The sequence below is a fragment of the Notechis scutatus genome, chromosome 6 (genome assembly GCF_049901735.1).
Source record: "Notechis scutatus isolate UNSWTSFEM ecotype Mainland chromosome 6, rNotScu1.2, whole genome shotgun sequence".
Taxonomy (NCBI): Eukaryota; Metazoa; Chordata; class Lepidosauria; order Squamata; family Elapidae; genus Notechis; species Notechis scutatus.
Window position 1 is genome coordinate 56956130 of NC_142014.1, and position 25153 is coordinate 56981282.

General features: G+C 37.5%; 1 protein-coding gene across 1 annotated transcript in view; it reads left to right on the top strand.

The window, feature by feature from the left end:
• The first annotated feature begins 10036 nt into the window (after nucleotides 1-10036).
• LARGE1 (LARGE xylosyl- and glucuronyltransferase 1) overlaps nucleotides 10037-25153 on the top strand; it is a 360189-nt gene continuing 345072 nt past the window's right edge. Inside the window, exon 1 of the mRNA XM_026694958.2 lies at nucleotides 10037-11137. The gene's annotated coding sequence lies outside the window, so the exon portion shown is untranslated. The remainder of the gene's footprint in view (nucleotides 11138-25153) is intronic.

Sequence of the window (25153 nt, forward strand, 5' to 3'; positions counted from 1 at the left end):
TATTCGAAGTATTTGAAATACAGCTGCAAAGACACTCGAGGGTACATTTATGGTAGATTAGTCACTTAACTGGACACAGTAACTATCTTTTGTATTAAAAAGGCAGTATCATTTTATTTAATAGTGTATGGGGCTAAAAGAGATGTTCATCTGTTGCCTTTTGTTTGTCTATTTTCATACCTTTTAATTGGTAGTTTTTTAAATCAAAGTTTTATTGGTATATTGGTAGAATTCTTGTATTTATTATTGTAGGATGGTGGATTGTAAGCCACAGGGTCCTGGAACAGGGCTGAATTTACTGTAATAAATAAATAAACTCAGAATTGTTGGCAGTATTAGTAGATGATGAGATAGATTGTGATCCACAAAAATGGGATAATTATTATTTTTTTGCCTCTAAGTATAACAGTATGTTGGAATGACATTGAGAGATGATGAGGGGGGAAACAGATGCTGCCTAGGGAATTATCTGCCTATTGGTCAAAGAGATTCAAAAAGGAACCTCCCTAACTTCTCAGGCTGTAAAAGAGATTTGCAGGATCCTGTTAATGTAGTTTTAACATCTATAATAAAGTAGAATTAGCACATCTGGTTATGTTTCCTGTCTGATCTGCCTGTAAAAGCTAACACTAAGACCCCTAAGGCCTTAAATCTTTTCATGCTTCCATGAGATTGATAGGTAAAACTGTATACAATGGGACGAGATACCGTCAACCCTCTCAAGTAAACCAGACAGAAAATGCAATTCTCTACAATTTGAGAAAGGGGCAACAGAGTCCTTTCTGAGTCCCTTGTCTCACTCAAACTCCAGCTGTGGACTATGCTGTCTCTTATCTGACTATTCCATAGGCAGCATCTCTGGCCTGGTCTCCCAAGTCTTTTCCACATACCATTACATTGGACTTGAAAACCAAGCAGGGCCAGGCATTAATACTTTGGACAGGGAATAAGGGCTGAGAATAAGCATGGGAACTTGAAAAGAAAAGAATAGTGGCAAGCCAGGTCCACACCATTACCAATCAAATTGCAGAGATATTTCCATGAAGTGACCAGAAGTTGAATTTTATTTAGCAAATAATCTTTTACATTCTCTTGAAGCTGCATTACAAGCCTTCTAGGAGAAAAAATAAGATTATTTGTAGTGGTATTAATGCAGCACATCTATTAAACTCTTTATTATATAACAAGTTAGAATCAGGCATTTTAGATATGGAACATTGTCTATCAAATTACTACTACTATCAGTCCTTTAATTACCTGAAGATTCTGAGTAATTTTATTTTAATCTCTTATTTGTTAGTTTACTAGTTTAGCATTTATTGGTTTTGTGGTTCAGTATTCTGTATTTAGCTAGGCTTATTCTAACATAAGAAACCGATTTGGAATTTAATGTACCATATTCTCATCTCTCATATATTCAGCCGATCAACAATTAAGTAATCCAGCTTTTCAGCATTTTAGATCTTTTGCTATATGCTAGCATTTGTATTTATATTTTATTTCAGCAGATTTACCTTTAATATGTATAATCTGTTTAGAATTTAGCATTCTCTATTTTGGTATTTAACATATTAGCAATTAAGTTACTTAGCTTTTTAGTATTTTAGATTATCTTTAATATTTTAGCTCTTATGTTTATATTCTGTCCTAAGTAGTTCTGTCATAATTGTGTAATGTATTCAGAATTTCTCTTGTCATGAGCTTTGTAATTCAAATAAATTTGCTAAACAGCATTTGTATCCAATATTAGTTTACTAAGATTTTCAGGACTGTTTTAGAATATCCTTTTCACTTTGTTAGCACAAACTGAACTCTACCTGGGACACACTGATGATATCTTTATTATCCAAATTCATAAAGAGAAGGCACCTGAGATATTTCATTGGGACATCAACAACCTGTCAATTTCTGGCTGGAGTATTTCCATGCGACATGCTTGCTTTCTGAACTCTACAGGGAAGCTACATAATGAACATTGGGAAATATCTTATGGCTATTAATTGGGAAATTGCTGATGGCTCCTAATATCTTTATGTTTTCACCCAATAATTTCATACTCAAACCACATGACATAGACAAATAGGGTATACTCAAACCACATTAGTATTTTAGATTATCTTTAATATTTTAGCTCTTATGTTTATATTCTGTCCTAAGTAGTTCTGTCATAATTGTGTAATGTATTCAGAATTTCTCTTGTCATGAGCTTTGTAATTCAAATAAATTTGCTAAACAGCATTTGTATCCAATATTAGTTTACTAAGATTTTCAGGACTGTTTTAGAATATCCTTTTCACTTTGTTAGCACAAACTGAACTCTACCTGGGACACACTGATGATATCTTTATTATCCAAATTCATAAAGAGAAGGCACCTGAGATATTTCATTGGGACATCAACAACCTGTCAATTTCTGGCTGGACTTTTTCCATGCGACATGCTTGCTTTCTGAACTCTACAGGGAAGCTACATAATGAACATTGGGAAATATCTTATGGCTATTAATTGGGAAATTGCTGATGGCTCCTAATATCTTTATGTTTTCACCCAATAATTTCATACTCAAACCACATGACATAGACAAATAGGGTATACTCAAACCACATGACGGAAACAAATGGGTTAAGCTAGAGACAGGTAACTAAATGATTTACCTGTACAAGATTTTAAGGTGGACTGTGAAACAAAATAAAACCTAGACAGTAAAAACTGCTAGGGGCAAGAACCCTTTTTTCTATTCACAAGAACTCCTAACAGTTCTGAAAAATCATAGGTATGGGGGAAAGGGGAAAATGTAAAATGTTAATCATGATACAAAGTGACATAGTCATTCTGGGATATGTATTTGAAAAGCAACAAAACCCAACAAAAATAACCTTAATATAGCTGCCAAGAGACTCACAATCATTCAGACCATGACTTGGATTCACCCATGCTATCAGGGTTGCATGCTTGATGGCAAAGGCAGATTGTGTGAAGTTTTCCAGAGATATCATTTTCTTCAATTGATCAGAAAAGGGGGAAAAAGTGTCCCATGGTGTGTTTCCTATTCAGGATTTTTACACAATTATTCATGGCATGCATTTCTATTTCTCCAGCCCCCATATGAAATGGACGGGTTAAAGGGAAAGAATTTGGAAAATGGTATGTGCCAAACGGTTCTCTTGGCTGTTTAAAATTATTCTTTTTTTTTTTTTTTTTAATTTTCAAAGGATAATTTATAACAACCATGACTTTATATCTACTGAGAAAAAAAAATACTGAAAGATGAGGCTGGTAGTTCATATCCAAGTCTTTGTGACTTGATTCATGACTGCGATTAGCCACACTTAATCATAGTTTATCCAAAAAGCTAGGGTCACACAATATGCTACATTATATATCAAGACTTTCATACAACATGTTTTGGGTACATACAACAAGTTAAGCTGAAATGATTATATAAGAGCTTACGGATACAACAAATAAACCCTGCTAGTAAAAATAAGACAGCCTGGTCTTGTCATCCTGCATTCAGAATTCTCCCCAGGCTTCATGAGGTTTATTTCCAAGTAAATGCACCTAAAATTGTAGACAGCTAATACACTAAACACTTCTGACTGCTGTGTGTTCTTTTAGCTGTTTTCAGAGAGCAGCAAAATGATCACAGAGACAAATTCTATTACATTTCATTTTTCAAAAAAGTAAAAGAAGTAGCATTAACATCTGACGTGTGAATGAGAACTAGGAAATTAGGTGTTATTTTAGTGTGTTGAATGTCAACATTTTAATGGCATGAGAAACATTAGATGTTACTTTGCTGTGTGCGGGGGGGACAAATCCCATGTAGAATTTGTTTAAAAAAAGAAAAATATACAACAGTTTAGCTAGAAAGAAGATGAGATGAATATTCTCTCCTGAACCTAAATGTGCATCGATAGATTGATTATGTGTCATCAACTTGGTGTTGATTCTTAGCAACCACATAGATTTTCTTCATGATGATAAATCCTTAATCTGGTCTTTCAAGTGTTGCCACAGTATACCCACAGCCACTGTAATTCAGTTCATCCTCCCTGCTCTTTGTTGTCCTCTTCTCTTTCCTTCCTTTCTTCTCTTCTCACTGTTCCCAACATTAGAGGTTTCCCCAGAGAACTAGGCCTTCCCATAATGTGTTTCAAGCAGGATAATTTGAGCCGGGTGATTTGTGCCTCAAGTGAGAATTCTGGGTTGTTTTGTTCAATGTTCCATTTGTTTGTTTTGTTAGCTGGTATTCTCCATGGTATTCTCAGAAGTCTTCTCCAACACCAAAGTTCAAAAACATCAATATTTTTTCTATCCAGCATCTTCAAAGTCCAATTTTCATTTCACAGAATATCAGAGGGAATACCAAGTTAGCACTATTCTGATGCTTGTAGGTATACACAGTATTTGAATAAGGTTTTCAAGGCTTTGAAGGCTGTTCCACCAAGTGCTAGTCTGCAGCATATTTCTAGACTTTATTTAAATATTTCATTTAAAATGTTTAATTTTAGTCCATTCTTTTACTGTGCCCCTTGACATTTATTCTTAGCATTTACAAATTCTTTGCTTTTCAGCCACCAGGGTAATGTCATAGGGATCACGCAAGTTATTGATATTTCTTCGTTCTATTTTAAACTACGCTCATCTTCTTTCCATCCAGCTTCCCTTATTGTACATTCAGCATATGGGTTGCATAAATAAGGGGAGAGTATACAGCCTTATCTCACTTGTCAACCTGAAGCCAGACTGCTTCGCCATGTTCTGCCTGTATTGTGGTTTCCTGAGTTGCAGACAGATTTTGCATGAGGACAAATGAGATGATTTGGAATTCCCATTTTTCTAAGCACATTCTATAACTTGACATGACTGACACAACTAAAATCTTTTTTTTAATTATGCAAGCACATACTGACTTTTTGATATTCGTTGTCTTTCTCAATTATCCAGCTTGCATCAGCAACGTCTCATGTTCCCCATTTTTTTTCTAAAGCCAGCCTGAACATCTGGCATCTTCTTTTTCATGTAAGGCTCTAATCTGTATTGGATGATTGTGAGCATTATTTTGCTAGCATGTGAAATTAAGGATATTATGAGATAGTTTGCACATTCTGTTATAGTTCCTATTCTTTTTTATTGGAATGTGGATCAGCCTCTCCCAATCTGTGAGCCACTGGGTAATTCTTCAGATTTGCTGGCATCACTTAGTTAGAATCTTTACCGATTCTGTTCATTTTCATATTTTGGGGATATCCCATCAATTCCACTAGCTGTCCAGTAACAGAAATGCTGATCTGACTTCATTTTCTAGTACTACAAATTATTGTAAATAAGAAACATCTTCTAAGGTATATAGGATGTTCACTTCTCTAATTTATACTATTTCTGTATGCTCCTTTCACCTTTATTTTATCTTTTTGAATCTGTCCATTGGTGTCCTGTATTCCAAACTGGAATTTCTTTTTGAGTTCAGAGATCTTTTGGAATATTTTCCTTGTTTTTCTACACCTGTTCCCATCTTCAAAGTTCTTGTAGATATTGTTGTAATACTGCTTCTTGTCTTTTCTAACAAACAATTAGAAATACCTGTGAAATTCTTTGTGAAGATTCTTCTTGAGGTTTTTGTTTTGCTTGGCTTTGGTTTCTCTTATCAAATTCCAGTTTGTTCTGACATCCAGATTGCTTTCTTCTCTTTTATCTTTGGTAATCTCTTCACATTCATCCTTAATGACTTTCTTAAATTCATCCCACAATTCCTCTGGTTCTCCATCAATAAAGTTCAAAACTTCAAAGCAATTCTCCATCAATGAAGTTCAAAACTTCAAAGCATTTTCTCCTTGAAAATGGTGGATATATATGGGATATACCTCAGATGACCCTGCTTGGGATACCTTGACATATTTCTGGATTCTTCCTTCATTATTCCCAGGAACACCTGCACTACAATGAGACAATACACAAAGATTCTTGGGGGCGAGATAAATATGCATACTTAATTTTATTTGCAGTTCCAGTGTCTATTAGAAACTAAGATGATCCCAAAATGACTTAATGTCAAAATGAAGCACCTTGCATCATGACAGATGTCACTTACCCTCATCTCCTTCCTCTCCAGAAGACATATGACTTCATGTATGTTTACTGAGTAGAGCATTGGACTTCAATATAAAGAGAACATCTTGTTCCACATGGTACTAGGTTCAGTTGGACACATTTCAGTTAACAGAAAACAGGCAGGTGTTGGGAAAGAAACATTCATGGAAAAACTACTACTACTACAAACATGTGGCCCATTTCTTTGTTCAAGGTAGCTAAATAGGTAATATGTTTGATGGATAAACATAATTCCTGATATGTTTCTAAAATTGTAATTTGAGTGCAATTCCAGATTTAGAGATACTTCTAAGTTAAAAGACTATCCACCTTCCATTGTGTTGTCTCACACCAATGTTATTATCAACCAGCCATCCTCATTACCAATTACTCATTACTCTGTCTCTCTTGTGACTCCTTACTGAATCTTATTCTCATGATTTATGTGTGTGCCAGGTGTTACAGGTAACATGATTGGTTTTCTCCACTGGGTTTGCTGCCCTTCTTCCTAACCACATTACTACTAATGGGAAAATGTCCACCAATTGGATTACTGAAGCATGAGTAAGTGGATCTGTTGTTATGCAATTCTATAATTTTTAAAAATCTTCCTGGCTGTTTCTTCTGTTCTTCTTGCCATATCCATTTGAGTTTCTCAGATATTCCAGAGAATGTGAATTAAGAAACATAGGGAAATATGTTTCCCAAACAACTAAAGTGAAAAGTATAATTAGAAACACTAGAGCAGAAATAGTCTCTCTAACAGGGTACACAAACATGTGATGATTATGCATCTATCCATGTCATTTAGAATCATAGAACTGATATTGATAAGTGGCCAGATGACTGTGGTGGCATTCAAATTTTTCTACTACCCGTTTTGTGGGCATGGCTTGGTGAGTGTGGCAGGAGAAGGATACTGTAAAATCTCCAGTTAGAGGTGCTATTTGTTGGTGCTCCGAACTTATTCAAAATGTCCGCTATCGGTTCTCCAGAACTGGTCAGAACCTGCTGAATACCACCTCTGCCAGATGACATAGGGCCATCCTTCTCAACATTTCCAAAACAACTCTGGTCATCCCGGCAACAGGTTAGCTATTAAACCTCCAAGATAATCAGTATTGTTATGGAATAAAGTTGACTTTATATACCTTGAATCTGTGGTGGATAACAAAGATTTAAGGGAGAACCAAACTACTTACATTCTAGTACAGGGCTCACCAACCTTGGCAATTTTAAGCCTGGTGGACTTTAACTCCCATACTCCCCTAGCCAGCAAAGCAAAGCTGGCTGGGGAATTCTGGGAGTTGAAGTCCACCAGGCTTAAAGTTGCCAAGGTTGGAGACTCCTGTTCTGGTATATTAAGTGATCACACAAGGCTGTTTTCACTTATTGACTGGAGATGAGCCAACCTCATTAAGAGATAAGACTGAAAATATCAGGGAATAATATTGAGATTATGAACTAAAGTAGGGATCTCCCGAAGATAAGTTTTAAGATAAATATAACTTACTTAAATATGGCCTTAAGCTCTGAAATACATCTGTTCCAAAAAGAAACCAGATTTCTTCTTTTTACGCATGTTAAAGCACTTGAGCTGGCAGTGAACTATACCAGCCTAAAATATCATGTCCCCACAGGCAATTTCCATCTTCCCATCGGCATTATACCAACAAATAGTGCTTTCCTTATTTATGGTGTACAGGACTAATAAAGACAGGCATTTCTGGATTCCCCTGGGTTTCTTTCTTTCTCCTCCATCAGTTGGCTGGAAAGCACCTACCAACCACTCTCTTGGCTAGACTTGCAATTGATTGGCCATCTGCCAAAAATTGTTCTGTTTTTACACAAATGTTTTGTGCAGGTACATTCAAAGATAACTTGTCAGCAGAAGTTGCAGAACAATACTATTTTGGAATTAGTTCTGAACCCATGTCTAAAAGCAGCCTAAACTACAACTCTTGGGCAGGAGAAGTGCTGTGAAGTAGCAGAGAGAAAACTTCCACTTCACTGTGCGGCTATTTTCACTATTACAAGTATTATGTCTGGTCCACTGGAAGTAGCCAATTTGAAATAATTCCTCCGCTGCCCACAGAGCCACAGTGGAGTGGCTCTGGAAGGCCATCTGTCAGACTCCAGAGGAGGATGAATGGTCACACCACTCTTAAGTGACCAGTAAATTCAGGATCGATTCCACTCATAGGTAGCCATCTAATGATGACCCTGACCAAATGGGTCATGAAATGTGTCAGACTCCTTGTCCTGTGAAAACTGAAGCAATCTGTTACTTAAAAGGGAAGCAATACTGCATCCACTTTTGGTCACTATTCTATAAAAAAAGTTGTTGAGACTCTTGAAAAAGTGCAGAGAAGAGCAACCAGGATGATTAGGGGACTGGAGACTAAAACATATGAAGAACGGTTACGGGGACTGGGCTTGGCTAGTCTAATGAAGAGAAGGACCAGGGGAGACATGATAGCAGTCTTCCAATATTTGAGGGGCTGCCACAGAGAGGAAGGGATCAAGCTATTTTCTAAAGCGCCTGTAGGCCAGACAAGGAATAATGGATGGAAACTGAACAAGGAGAGATTCAACCTGGAAATAAGGAGAAACTTTGTGACAATGAGAACAATCAAGCAATGGAACAGTTTGCCCTCGGGGAAGTTGTGGGAGCTTCATCACTGGAGGCTTTCAAGAAGAGACTGGACTGTCAGAAATGATGAAGGGTCTCCTGCTTGGGTGGGGTGGGGGTTGGACTACAAAGTCCCTTCCAACTCTTGTTAATCTGCAATTGGCTCAGGATGAGTTGAAGCTGTCTCAGATATAGCTTGTGGGTGTGGTGAAGGAAACATCATGAAACAAAACAAAAGGGTAGCAAGGACATATCATGCCGGAGACAGGGCAGGTGTGGAACTTGTGGCTCCACCGGGTGTCTCTAAGTGCACCCAGCACTGTGGGTGATGTGCATATGTATGCATGCAGAAAGAGGGAGTATGGAAGAGATCATTCGTTGAGAACACAACCCACGAAGTGCCAGTTTCAGAGGAGTCCCCATGGAAACCGGGAAGACCGCAAGACAAGCACAAAATGTTTGTGGAACTAAAACAGAAGCATCAGCTTGCCAGGGTCTACTTTCTGGCTTCAGGTTTTTTTTTTTTTTTAAAGTCAGCTTCTTTTTCGCTCCGGAAGCCTTCAATTTGGAAAACGTGAAACCGTCAGATTCACCTCGAAGTGATCAAAGTGCCCCCATCTCCTGGCAAACTTTTAGTCGAGCAAACCTTCCTTGGGATGGGAAAGCAGGATCGAGAAATTAGGAGGTGAGCCTAAGCGCCGCGCGCCGCTTCTAAATTCGGCGCGGAAGAGTTCGGAACGAGCAGCGAAAACCCACATGTGGGTCTCTTTCCTGCCCCCTTTGTGGAGCTTTGGATCTGGAACACCGTCACCCTCACCCTCCACCGTGTCCCTTCACGAGCCCTTTGCATCTCTCGCCACAGGTAGTCCGCGGCGCGGAGTCCCGCGGCGCTCTCCCAGTAGGAAGCGCAAACGTGAGACCGCGTGCACTTGTTCCCTTCGGGTACTTGGCCCGGACCAGATTATTCCCCCCACTCCCCACCGGCTATCAGGTGGAGGAACAGAGCCGGGCGACCTTAAGGAAGGGTCTTATCCTGGAGCAGCCCGGTACGTGAGAAAGAAGGGTCCTTCCAGTTGCTTCCTTCGCGGGACTGGAATCAAAGGTCGCCCAAACGCCGGCCGCTCGCTCCCCTTTCTGGCTCGCTCTCCCGGAGCGGATGAAGGAGACACGGGAGGGGGCGGCGGCGGCGGCGGCAGGGGGGGGAGAAGGGGAGGGCCTCTGCAGCAGGGGGCCTCTCCTGGTTGGGCCCTCGTGCGCCGCCTGTCACTGGGCGGCGTGTATGTCGGGGGCCTGGCCCCGCCTCGCCTCTTCGCAGCCCGCGGCGCGGACAGAGATGACACAGAGCCTCGGTGGCTACAGCTGCCTTGAGCCGCGGCTCTTTGCTCCTCTACCGTCCTGAGGCCGGGTGGGCGCGAGGGCGAGGAGTCTCTTGGCATCGCCCGCGAGGAGGAGGAGAAGGAGAAGGAGGAGGGGAAAGAGGGAGGGAGGGAACGGCGGCGGCGGCGGCGCTGCTGCCGCCGCTTTCACTCGGCTTCCCCGCAAGCGAGAGAGAGGCTTACCCCGGGCAGTAGCCTTGCTTAAGCGCCGCCCGGGAGCCCGCCTTCCCCTGTGGAGAGGGGGCCGCTCGTCTGCTGGCATGGTGGCATTTGGACCGGCGGCGGCAGGGCGCTGCTGAGAAAAAGCCCAGCCGGCGACCAGAGAGTGAAGGAGTGAGTGAAGCCAAAGCAGCAGCCCCAAGCGCAGCGCGGCTCTCCAGGCCGGGCCGCCTAGCTCTTCCTCTTAGTCGCCCGCGATCTTCTAAGGGGCTTTCCCCGCCAGCCTCGCCAAACTACAAGCCGGGCCTGGCGTTCCCCGCAAGGCGTGCCTGCAGGCCCCGGGGAGGCCGCGGCGGAGCTTGGCAGACGCGCCTCTGCCCCGGCCACCTCGGGGTCCCGCGGGCCGACGCCGGCGGGGGCCTCTGTGCGGCTCGGGGCGCGCGTGGCCAGCTCTAGGGAGTTGCCTCCCCCAAGGCAGCATGGAGAAAGACGGAGCGGGCAGGCCCTGAAGAGGCAGCCGGGGAGAGGGGGGCTCCTGATTCCTCCCCGCTTCCCCCCTCCCCCAGTTCCGCTGATCTCACCCAAATTGGGCCGACGGGAGCTTCCCCAGGCTGGGACCGCTGGAGGGACTCCGCAGCGCCGGGCTTATTTGGAGCGGAGCCTTGTTTTCTGTGGCAGCTCCCCCCCCGCTTCCCAGCATTTCCAGCGAATTAAAGCCGGACCAGGACGAGGGGCTTGTCTCCTGCTCTCCCGGCGAGTTCCTACGGCGGAGCAAAACAACCACTCGGTCTAGAGAGGGCCAGTGTCACCCAGGGATCCCCCACTGGCAGAGACTTGACAGCTTTCCGCGGCGGCGGCAGCAGCAACCACAGAGAAGGTAAAGGGTTGCTCAGGGCTTGGGCGGTGATGCTCGATCGGCTTGGCGTTGCTTTGTGGGGAAGGAGGAAAAGGGGAGCGCTTCCCTCCCCCGTCTTTGTTTTTTTTTTGTCCCTCTCTCTTGAAATTCTCGTGCACTTCGATCCCGCACATATTTCTGTAGAAGGAAATGTGCCTTCTATGCCCCGCACTCTCCAAGGGTCTGATAGAATTGTAGCCTTAAGGCTGCTGATCCAAAGAAAGTGGTTTATTGTACACATAACATTGATACATTGATACATTGATACATTGATACATTGTACATATAACACTGCATCCTTGGGAAAAAAAACATCCCAGGTCTGAATGGATCTGCACAGAATCACAGCAACTTTGAAAACATTCGCTAGTAGTAGATGATGTACCTTTTTCAGGAGCTGACAAAGAACTGCGAGATTTTATTTGGAACATAAGGCACTTGTGTAAGATTGAAACTCCTCCGTAGATAAAGTAACTTTTGACTGCTTTTCACTTTTTTTTTTTTTTTAAAAAAATGTTGTTTCTGGATCTGGGACTTTAAAAAGTTGGGAGAAATGTCACTTGTTACCTGCCATTGAAAAGATTGTTTCAGGAGACTTTGTAAGTGAAGAAGTTGGGCGAAGTGGACTTTCCCCCCCATAATACTTTGGTACTCTGGTAGTGTTCAGCTTGAACACAAAATAGTTCAACTTATTAGTGAGACTTTAAATCTCCTCACTGACCTCAATCAGATATTTTCACTGTAGAGTCCAGACTGCATGACAGCATGCCGGGGGAGTGGTGGGGGGAGTGTTAGAATCCTATTAGTATCACTATTGCATTATATGCCACTTTTATAAAAAGGGATTAGAAGGTGGAATAGCGAAGAGGAGCATGTTTATAGTTAGAGTACAAAATCCTGTTAATCTCAGCATTTATACAAATACGTAATTTTTGAGCCAGTTCTTAATATGAGAGAATGTGAAGCATGTCTTAGGCATTGAGAAAAAAGAGAAATTTGCCATGGAATGAAAGATATGAATGAAGCAGATGAAGATTTAGAAACAAATGTGCAGTTTGTCCATAAACATGTGTATCCCTAACTAAGCATCAGTTTGCCAAATGAGGCATATGTTTTAATAATTTGTGATATTAACTATAATTGGAAATGTGATCTGCAGAAATAGTAATAAATGTAATAAAATCTCCAATGAGCAGCTTTGATTAACTTGAAAGCTTTATATTACATGCTACCTTTTGTTTAAAATGAAACAACTAGCAAAAGACCTTCTTCTTTATCTAAAAATACTTTTTAGTGTATCCACACCTGAAGGTATGTTAATTAGCATGCTAGAAAGGTCATTTCAACATTTCCACAAGCAAGCTTTCTGGCTGCTTTGACTTAAGCGATTACATTCAATAAAGAGCTGTCACATTATCAGCTGTGTCCACTTCTTTTCCAGGATGAATGGGCAGTAAACATTTTTCAGTCTTTGAATTTATTAAAGCCAGTCTCCTCCTTTAATAGACAATGTGGTTAAATGGGATCTTTTCAAGGAATAGATTGCTTTCAACTCCTTAAGTACAGTGTTAGATGACTATTTAATTGAAAGGAGGGTGTATTATACACTGCTTACATTTCTGTAACAGATTTTTGTTGTTATACTGTCTATGTATTATATCATTTAATTCATTAAGTTCATCTCCCTGGGGAACAAATAAACAATGTATTGACTCTGTAGAGGTAACATGAATTTGTCAAGCCTTTCTTTAAGTATTGCTATAAATATTCCTAATTTATAGTCTGCATTCCACATCCATCTGATATAGTCCTCTTTTGGCTGTGTAAATTTTTTCTTAATGGAGACTCTTTTTGTATTATCATTAAAGACAGCAAGTAAAGGTTTTGTCATAGCTGACTGATTCTTGGAGGCATAGGTGAAAATGTTTTAATTAAACAACTGTAAAATCCTGAAGAGTTAACCCCAAATTTCTCTCTTCATTTTATTTTTATTTGTGCTTAGAATGGAATATGATAGACAAACCTAGATGTCAAGAGGTAAAATCATTAACTTAGTATGCTAAGCAGTGTTGCATAACTATAGTATACTTTTTAATATAACAAACTAACTTTTTAAAATGTATTTCACTTTGTTCACCGAATAAAATAACCCAAGAGCTATTGAGTGACTCTTAAGTCTGATCCTACGTAACCCACTTTGCATAAATTCAGTAGATTAATGAATTTGCTATGCGATAAATATGTGGGAGTTGTGTTGTTTTGTCTTGACCACCCTGAGATTTGAATTCAGGATGCCAAATTAGAGTGGTATACAATTTGCAGTGTTGTAGGCAAATGAACAAGTGTGGGCATTTTGGACTGGAGAACAATAATTTAGTTTTTAGCTTAAATATTGGAAGTAGAGCTGGGAAGAACATGAACATCCGACAAGAACATGAATGAACACAAATTCTAAATAACTCTCTCACAATATTTGGAAATTTTCATGTTATTAGTGTTTTCTAATAGAATATTTATAGACTTTATTTTCTCAAACTTTGTGGGAAAGAAAACTGAAGTGACCACTGGGATTTTCAAATAAGTCTTTAAATCTTAATTCAGGATTGTTTTTTAAGCAGATATAACAAACTAACTTTTTAATATAACAAACTAACTTTTTAAAATTTAAAATTACGTAGGATCAGACTTAAGAGTCACTTAATAGCTCTTGGGTTATTTTATTCGGTGAACAAAGTGAAATACATTTTAAAAAGTTAGTTTGTTATATTAAAAAGTATACTATAGTTATGCAACACTGCTTAGCATACTAAGTTAATGATTTTACCTCTTGACGTCTAGGTTTGTCTATCATAGCCATGTTTCCCTGGCTTTGACTCCAATTATGAGTTCTCTCAGGCTTCCGTTTAACTTTAGTAAAATTAAGAGGTTTGAGTAATTATTTCATCATGTAGTTATATGGGAATGCTAAATTAAATGTGTTAGTGAGTGTGTGTTAGATGCTAATTCAGATCAAGTATAAGAAGTTATGCACTATACTTTTTGGAATCTTAGTACATTAGCTGTTAAAAATAATGATGACCCTTTTAGCTAAGAGGACATGCATCTTAAGATGAATGATAAATCACTCTGTACTCAAAATGTCATATAAATTAGTCTTTATAACCTTTGTACTTGAGAAATACAGAAACTTTGATAAATGAACTGAAGGTTGCTTACCTTTCCCCTGTAGTTTCAAGAAGCACCTGTGGGTACTCCATTGGAATAATATTTTAATTTTATATATCCACAGTTCTAAATTGCTATTTGTATTCTTCAATCTTCTATTCAGCAATATATTAGAGCAAATACTATTGTTGCTATTCTTGGCCTCTCTTGGTACATTGGAAATCTAGTAACTACAATGTGCCCAAATTTTAATAAGATTGATAGAAAAACATAAATTAAAATTAAGTAGGTTCAGGAATTCCTACTACCTTGACATTCTTTTTCATTGATGGGATCACAACTTTGTGATAATTAAGGCTTAAAGGGCAGGTAAAAATCTGCAGTGGCTGCATAGTTATTGATAGGAAATTGACTTGGCAGCTTTGCGGTTGAGGGTATACAAGTTATGCCATCTATATTAAGGCTAGTACATTCCCTCCCATTTTTTCTCCCCGAGTCCTACTTAGAATCAGTATTTTGGCTGAATGTCTTGGCTGATGTCATGCATTAGGTTTTTTTTCCCCTTCCATTTAATCATCTGATTCTTGGAGACTGTCTGGATAAATCTTTACAGTTTTCTTGGCAAAGATTTTTTTAAAAAGTGGTTTACCATTCCTTCCTTCCCTAGAGCTGAGAGAAAGTGACTGGCCCATGGTTACCCAGCAAGCTTTGTGGCCAAGTCAGCATTGGAACTCAGAGCTTTCTGGTTTCTATACTGGCTTTCTGATTAGCAAATACTTATAATAACTATACTTTGGGAATGCACTGGAAGAATATACTTGAATATGTACTAATAGTAGTAGTGCTAGAAGGTAAAACTAATAGCTATGAAAATGGAAGATTTCCTGTCTGTTTTTATACACACACACACACACACACACACACACACACACATATATATATATATATATATATATATATATATATATATATATATATATATATATATATATATATATATATTTTCTTAAGTTTTCGGTACTTACATGTATGGTGTTCGGCTTGGTTGGTATTTTCCACATTGTAGTTCTTTTAAAGTTGTAGCAACGTTTCAGCAGAATCTCATCTGCCATCATCAGGCTTCTGTATTGTGTCCGTCTGGGTCAGACTTTTACAGTGGTTTCAGATTTAAATTTGGGGCAGCCTATTGCTGTGCCATTATATATAGGAAAAGACCCGAACACACCTAGACCTACATGTATGTATGTGTGTGTGTGTGTGTGTGTGTATATGTATATGTATATGTATATATATATGTGTGTGTATATATATATATATGTATATGTATATATATATGTATATATATATATATATGATGACATTTCAAATATATGATTTGAAATGTCATCATACAGACTTTTAATAATCCTTTTAGATGTTGAAGAAGTACACATGAAAGAGAATTAGAATAGGGCTGAATACTAAAATGCTAGGTACTGTATGTAAGCTATTGAACTTTATTGGAATTCTAAGACTTCTTTAACTACAATGTTGAACAGATTAACATGGAATTTACAAATATACTACGGGGTTGAAACAAAACTATATATTTTTCTGATAGTGATTATTATTAGAACATTTCAGCTAGGTAAAGTCGTTTTCTTCACAAATAAATTTCATTGGTGCACAGAACTATCTCTTATGTGAGTTTTATTCAGCATCTGTTATTTTGTGTCTCTCTTTTGGAAATGAAATGTTCTTATGTATTCTGCAGTGATGCACAATGCTACAAATTTGCCTAATCATCTGAGCATTTCTTGTAACACAGGTATCTATGTACTCTATTTACAATATGGAAATAGAAGTATTCTAAAAATACTTAGAAATAGAAGTATTCAAAGTATTCCATATTGGCCGTCAAAATCCAGTTTTCATAATTGTACTTTTTAATTATGTATCTTGGAGCTCAGATATTGGGATAAATTGATACTAGACAAGAGTGGCCATAAAGTGATTGGTTTAATTGGCTATGTTAGTATAATTCTAGAAACCATAATGCTTATGCTTTTTTTTCAACAAAAATGTGTTCACATTAAGTACACTATATGTGAAGTCAGGTAGTACAAAAAGACTGATGGATAATTTGGGATGGAGGACTATTCCCTGATTACAAACTTTGACTCTGTACATGGATCATGACCTATTTCCTTGAGTTTGGGTTTAAAATGTTACATTGAGGCTAATATTTTTAAATTGAAGTAGGTAAGGGAAAATCTTGTTTTGTATTCTCCTATGTTGCAACTAAGAACTCCTATGTTGCAACTATGTTGCGCCTAGGAGCCTCCATAGAATATATAAACATTGCGATCACTTTTGTACTTTACAGTGAATTTTAGACATCAGAAGCTTTGTTTTTAAAGAAGAATTTGCAATCATTGTGAAGTTGCTTTTGTTGACCCACAAAAGTTGGTCACACCTGATTCAAAACAAGTATATGTAACATTCTTTATAGTATTAGATTTTTGCTTTTGTAAACTCCAGATAAAATGTATTTATAGGAAATCAATTATTTTGACCAAAAAAGCTCAATAAAATTCTGTATTCTGTTATTAAATTTGATTGGGGGGGGGGTTACTTGTTTGTTTTTATTTGTAAAAAATAAGCAGCATATAAAAATGCAAGTTTCAAACATTAATTTTACTTGGTTGTTGTCAATACTCATATTTTTTACTGACCATATGCCACTGGTGAATTACTTGTTAGATATTTGCTTTCCAGTTATATAAACCACAAACCCGATGAGCAAACTACAGAAAATTTCAACTTAAATTTTTTCTAGCTAAGATTGTAGGGGAAAAAAGCATACATTCTCTAGAGACATTACTGAGAACCCAAAGGTAGTGTTAATGAATGTGTAGGCATGCTGAAATTCAAAAATAGAATTAGAACAAATGAGTTGAAGTCTCTTTATATTTTTCCCTTCTGATTCTAATGATGGTTTTGGATGAACAGCAATCACTATGAATCACAAGCCTTTTGGGTAATCAGACATTTCTGGCACCAAAAATGCCATCTTCCACCTGCAGCAAAACCAATAATATATGTCTTGTTCTTTGATAACAACTTGCTTCTCCTATACATTCTTGAATTCACTTTAGGTTTTGGTGCAAATGAGAATTGACAGTAGTATCTATAATATCTCTCAGGCTTAACTGCCTAGAGATACTGTATATATAAGCCATAGCTAAGCAATAGCAACATGTAAGATTTATATCATCATCACAAGGCAAAACTCAATCAATGTGAATGTATGCCACATTAATGCATTTCATGCTCTGTTGGCTTCCCATTTAATCTTGGATACAATTCAAGTTTTGATGCTCCTCATTTATGACTTTCAGGATTGATGCAAATTCTGTTAAAGTCCATGAGAAGGTTTCATGGGTCTTCCATTGGGTTTAGAAGAACTCTAGTTTGTTAGAGTCACACTTCTTTGTGTGTTATAGTTGGTGTGTTATAGTTGGTGTGTTGTAGAAAATCATCAATACTATTACATATCTCCCTGTTAAACTTGTGCAGTGTATACAGATAGTTACTTAATGACTGGTCGCTTAGTAACCATTCAGAGTTACAACAAATCCCCCAAAGGGTGGGTATTACTCCTTTCTGGAGTTCTGATGGCCGCACTTATCCCCACAGTCACATGACTTCATTTCAGATCCTGGCAACTGGCTCACCTTTTCTGAAGATTGCAATGTTTCTTAGTCACATGGCCATGGTTAATGACATTTTTTTTGCCTGTTTTCAGCAGTTTCTGGCAAAAAATACCCATAGGAATACATTGATTTGCTTAGCAACCTTTGTATTCGTTTAATAACCATTGTAAAAAAAATCAAGTCACATAGGTGCTTCAACATATAACAAGCATGACTTATAGTGGAAATTCTAGGCTTCCTTAAGCACATAATATTGTCACATATTGACTCATGTCAAGGACTGCCCGTATGCTCATTTTTTAAAGATAGGACCATTTAGATTTTTAAGAAAAGTTTCAGAACCGAGCTTCAGATATACTGATAATTCCACCACGACTTTCCCTCTTCCTGGTTTGAAGTTTATAAGATTAGGAATAGAAAGAGAAGTTCTTCTTTCTTATAGTAAATGCTAGTAATTACCTTTTAAAAGTTATTTTATATTAAGTCATCCAAAGTGAAGCATTCTTTGGGATCCCTTTCATAGTTGTTTGGGGAATTACACATATATGATGTGAGGCCTTCTCTATGTATGTGTATTCCTGAAGTTTGGAACATACAGTACCTTGTGCCTGCTGAGGTTAGGGGATAAATTGTTGGTCTTTAAATAGGTTTAAAAATACATCTGTGGTATTTTTTAGTTGATGACATGACTGATTTTGTTTCACTTGTTTTAGATCAATAAAATTAGTTTTTTTATTATAATGTATGTGTTGCATATCTTACAGCCAGCAGTTTTTTGTTTTTAATCCTGGCAACTGCCTGGACAAGTCACTGTGATTTTCTTGAGACAATTTCAAAAGCTGCATTTGACATTGCCTGCTTCCTATGGTTGAGTGAATGTTACTAGCCCATGTCAACTAGCTGGCTTTATATCTAAGGTGGAAGACAAGAATTCACACTCTTATGATTTTCTCCCAAACTGCTTTTAATATCAGAAAGGTCTTATTTGCTAATATTCAATCACTGTCTGTTCTTCTGTAATTTGAATCCATATTCTATGTCATCCCTTCTAGAATGGTAAAACCTTAACCTTAATTGATACCAACTGGCTCCTATTGAACTACTTAAAACACAATTTTAGTGTATAAAATGTAATTAATAATAAGATTCATAGGCATTGAAACAATGTGGTGCAAATGTTCTTAAAATTTCTCTTAATTCTAAAGTGACATTTCTGTAAAGGATTTCACAAATTCATTGGAAGCTCTTACTAGGAGGCAAAGTAAACAAATGAGATCTTGTTCAGGTGGAGTGATTTTCAAAATACCATATGCTAAGAATTTTATGGAGACATCATAAGTTTCTTGGTGTCTATTTTTAAGAACAATATGTGACTATACTATGTCACATAACTTTAATCTCACCTATTTAAGACTCTTGTGTTGTACTTATGAACTTAAAGATATTTGGAACAATTTAAATCGGTAAACCCAATCTTGCTTGGTGCAGAAATACAAGTTAAAGCATCTCTGATGAGCATTTGTCATCTTGAATACATTCAGTGAAATTAAATGAATTCTATCACAACCTTGGGGAATTAGTTCCATTCCCAAACTATTTTTAATATTAGAAAGGTGTTCTTTTCTTATATTCATTCACAGTCTGTCTTCCTGTAATTTGATTCCATTATTCCATGTCTTCCCTTCTGGAATGCTAAAGTACAAGTCTTGGCTTCTGTATAGAGTAATATCCTTCAGGTATGTCAGAAGTGTGGTATCCTATTTTTTTTTTTGTTCTCTTTTCAAGACTACATTCAGTTTTTCCAGTCTCTATTTACAGGATTTAGTTTCTAGTTTCCCTAAGTATCCTTGCAGTGCATTTTGTCTTGTTAAACTTTCGTGACTAGGACACAGTACTCAAGGTAGGTTTAACCAGTAAAGATTAAAGTACAGCTGCTACTTTCTATAATTTTGGAACTATAATTTCGTTTGATGCTGCATCAAGTTGCATTATTCTTTCATCCATATCCCTACATTATTTGCCAATTTTAATGTTCATTAGGACACATAGAATTTTTTAAAAATGCTTGTTTTTATAAAGGACAGTCAAGGATTTTGTCCTTTCTCAAAGCCTTTCTGAACAATTTTCCAAAACAAGGGAGAGTTTGTGTGTTTTACAGAAGACAAATAACTTCAACAAATTACACTTCTCTCTCTCAGTCATCAAGTGCAGTGTCACACTTTACTGTTTATCCCAGGGGTACTTGAGCTAACCTTCAAGGGTTTATAACACATCTCAAAGCTAATGGCAGATTCTACATATTCTATGCATTCTCTTTCTATATATGTTGTAGTTCACATACATTACATAGAATGTGGCTAACTAATCAGATTAATATTTGTGTGCCTATGAAATTGTCAGAGCGTTTGGCAACATGACTACCTTTATGAGATAACCCAGGAGCAACACACAGCACATAGAGACTTATACATTTTCTTCATTTATGTTTTTCTTGATACCTTAATTGATCTTTGAAGTCTTTTTGGATTTTCTTTTTGTAAAAAACAAAGACAAAATGCTGTTTTTCAAGAAGTTACTTTTATTCTAAATGCTTAGGTTAATGGATTCTAGTGTATGTGCAAATCAGTCACATGATAATTCTGGAAACTTTGTTGTCAGGTGGGCATTTGAAGAAGTGTTATTTGTAATAGCAATAGCACTTAGACATATATACTACTTCACAGTGCTTTACAACCGTCTCTGGATTACAGAGTCAGCCTATTGCCCCCAACAGTCTGGGTCCTCAATTTATCAATCTCGCAAGGATGGAAGGCTGAGTCAACCTTGAGCTGGTAAGAATCAAATTGCAGGCAGTCACTGTGCCACCACGGCTCTTATACTGTTAGATACAGAATAATCTCCTAGAGCATAGGTTGGATCTGGTTCTGAAGAACAATCTTAATGATACTAATCAGATATCTTACATATCTGCTATTCTGTTTGCTTTTTATTGCATCTATCCTTTCCAGAACTGCTTTGGAAAATGAAAGGTAGATGATTTCTTTCACATGGAAAAGAGCACTCAAATGACATTTTTCTCTAGATTTTATTGGACATTTCATAATAAAGCAATTGTTACCTTTCTGATATAATCTACCTTTAGGTGAATCTTTATCTTTATCTCAGCACTATTTGTATGTCTAACACATCTTATACAAAGGAGAAAGCAAAACTGCTCATTTTTACCAGCTTGGAAGCAAAAGAGAAAGGATGATTATTGCTAAGGTGATACTTCCTCTTTTTTGTTTCCGGTATGCCATTTTACCAATGCTTCATAGGTTGATAAAAGGTTTAAATCAGAGGTGGTATTCAGCAGGTTCTGACCAGTTCTGGAGAACTGGTAGCAGAAATTTTGAGTAGTTCGAAGAACTGGCAAATACCACCTCTGACTGGAGATTTTACAGTATCCTTCCCCTGCCACACCCACCAAGCCATGCCCACAGAACAGGTAGTAAAAATATTTGAATCCCACCACTGGTTTAAAGGAGCAATTTTAAAGACAGATCACAGTTAACTACATGGTACTAGGTGTGAAGTAAAATTATCAAGCAGAATGATAGTTGGTGAATGGTATAAAAAGGGCAATTTCTCCAGTAACAGATTCTAGATTTTTTTCTTCCTTAAAAGCAGAACAAATGTAATAAAAACATAACTTCTCTTTATATAATGGTAACAATATTAAAGGAAAGCATGATTATAAGTAATTCTTCAACTTACAACCAATCATTTAGCAACCGTTCAATGTTACAATGACACTGGGAAACGTGTTGACCAGTTCTCACAGTTATGACTGTCGCAGCTTCCCCACAGTCACAAAATCAAAATTTGGGAGCATGGCAGCTGACATGTATTTACAGAAATTGCAGCATCCCAGGGCTATGTGCTCAGCATTTGTGACTTTCCCAGCTGGCTTTTGACGAGCAAGTTAATGGGAAAAGCTGGGCTTGATTAATGACCATACGATTCACTTAATAATTACAAAGATGTGCTGACCAATAAAAATGGTTGTAAAATTGGGCCTGACTTACTTAACAACCCATTCCTTAAGCAATGGAAATTCTGGTCCCTATTTTGATCGTAAGTTGATGACTGCTGTATTATAACCTTACTATTTAGGATCTCAAGACTCAGTCTGAATTAATTCCTGTCATATAAGTGATTCCTTATGCTAAGCAGCATTTATAAGTCCACAATTGCTTCAAATTTTCACAGTGGATACCAGAAGACAGAAGCATAAAACTAGGATATGATTTACTGCAATTTCATAAATTGATTTGGGGGTCTTTTGTTTGTTGACTCTTGTTCCTTGGAGATTGCGTCTTCTGAATCTGCTTTATAGTTCTGGAAATGGGAGCTCACAGTAAGAATAGCTTGTTGCTTCCAGAAAAAGCAGTCCTAGCTGTGAAATACAATAATATTCTCATATTTTTTTCTTTTGCTGACTTATGAACATAACAGGAAACTGAAAATGATACACATTTTATATAATCAATATAATTATAGTGTGAATTGTCATGCGGCACAAATTGAAACATAATAATTCATAAATAATTCAGTTCACTTGAATGGAATTTACTACCCTCTGAGTTTAGGATTTGGCATTGGGAGCTTTGAAAACAGAAATTGTTGGGATATATTTTATAAGCATTTAAACTTGTGTGCACATTGAAACTTTCTGTTTGGACTAAGCAAGAGTAAGTGAAAAATGTTAAAGGAATGTGAAAGAACAAGCAAAGACATTAAATGCATGAGATAAGAAAAGGAAACAAAGCTAAATTTAGTTTATCCCAACATCATTTACCTCAATATACCTTTCTAACTTTGCAAACCATCTTGACTTCTATGGTATCCATATACTGGTTCAGAAAGACACAAACATTTAGATATAATCTAAAACACTGTTATGGTCACTGTCCAGGAAAAGAAAATGAAACTGGAATGATTAAGGTGTATATGATAGGTATGCCAAACACATTCACATAGGGAATTATCTGTAGACAGGAATCAACAGATTTTGGGTGGACTTCATGATTTAACAAATATGTCTTTTCGCCTGGAAAAGTCCCAGTGGTCACATATTGTCATTTGGTTAGAGACAGCAGACAAGTACTAGTTGTCTAGACGATGCAAAGACAAATGTGTCTACCTAGCTTAGCAAGACAGATATGTCTGATGATACAAATAGAAAACTAAAGAAAGTTCTAAAACTTAACAAAAGATCAAATTGAAATAAGATATTAGCATGAACCAGTTAAGACTGAGGAAATGTATTGTTCTTTTGGTGATGATAATACTATTTGCTATACATTTTTAATACTGCATGTAAACATTTGCCTTACATCTTCACTTTTGTATTTTGGACATATTTTGGGCATTCTTCCTACTGCTGTGAAAAGGAACAATAAATGAAAGCAAGCATCCTTTCCTTGTTCCTTTTGTGATTGTGGCTAAAAAAAAATCCACAAAATGTATAAAAATGTATCCTCCCTTTTCTTTAGTTATAACCTTGTAATGGAAAAAGGTGGTTGTTCTAAAACTACTCTTTCTTTTTAAATATCATCTAAGCAGATGTCCTGTTGTGACTTCAATAATGCATTATTTCATGTTCAGAGGATTTAATGTTTTTTTTTGTGTGCGTGTGATTTTTGTGAGTTGCAGTTAGATGATAAGAAAAATCACAATAATAAGCTAGATGTAAATGCCTGCTGACTTCTAAAAATTTTAAACAACTTCATTTCCCTCAAGTTCTCCAACTATTGCATGGCTTGTTCATAGACATGAGATCCTAGAAAAGATTCAGCAATGATGAATGTCTTACCTTGCTGATGAATTCAATAGGTAAGTAATCTTAGTTAAATATTATGTTATATAGGTGAGGGAATGATGGCAAACCAGCTATTATATTGTTCAGAAAATTTAATCTCTAAAATTGATAAATAAATAGCAGCTGAGAAATGTTTGACTATGAAATAATTTATTTGAACCTGAGGTGTAAGGAATCCATGTTTATGACATATGCACTTAAGAAATGTTTTGAATTTGTACTGGGATTGAAGTTTGCTTTCTTTTGTAAAATCTTCAACATGAACGTTACACTCCACTTTTGTTTTTTGTTTTTTTGCTTTTGTGTATGATTTCTTATTCATTTGTCTATATTATGTATAAACCATCTGGGATAGAAAATGTTGAGTTAGGGCCATGATGGCGAACCTGTGGCATGTACAGCCAACTCTGCGGGCATGTGAGCCGTCACCCCATCTCAGTTCCATGGCGCATGTGCGCGCGCCTCCCGCCAGACACCTGATTTTTGGGTATCTGTCATGCATGCGTGGGGAGCGGGGTGCATGCGGGAGATGCATGCACATGTGCAGGGGTAGGGAGAGCGTGGGGGTCCTGCGTGCATATGCAGGGGGCGGGGGAGGTCATGCATGCATTGCATTATGGGTACAGGGTTTCGACAAGTGACAACAAAAAGGTTAGCCATCACTGAGTTAGGGGCTATAAATATTTTAAATACAATTCAAGGCAGGAAAACCTGGTGCCTGTGTTACAGTCATAATACGAAGAAGATTTCAAGTATCTACTGCTTAATAAATTATTAGAATTATAATTTATTAAATGGCACAATATGATACCAGATCTATTGTGCTGCCAACAACCTTGAATAATAATTTAGTAAAATAAAACACTTAACTTTTTATACTATAATATAGGTACTCGTTAACTTATAACCATTCATTTAGGGATGATTCAAAGTTACGACAATCTTGGAAAAAGCAATCTGTACTCACACTAATGACCATTGTCCACTTCCACAGTCATGTAACTGCAATTTGAGCACTTGACAATTAGGTCACATTTATGATTGGATGCAGCATCCTATGGTCATGTTACTGTGATATGTGACCTTTTTTGCCAGACCACTGAGTCTTTTAACAACCACATGATTTGCTTACAATCACCAAGAAATGGTTGTAAAATTGGGTCTGGTCATGTGGTGACTTGACTCCCGCAATTTATAACCAAATTCTGGTCCTAATTTTCATAAGTTTAGGACTACCTGTAAGCCATAGGAATATGTGCTACAAGTAAAAATTGG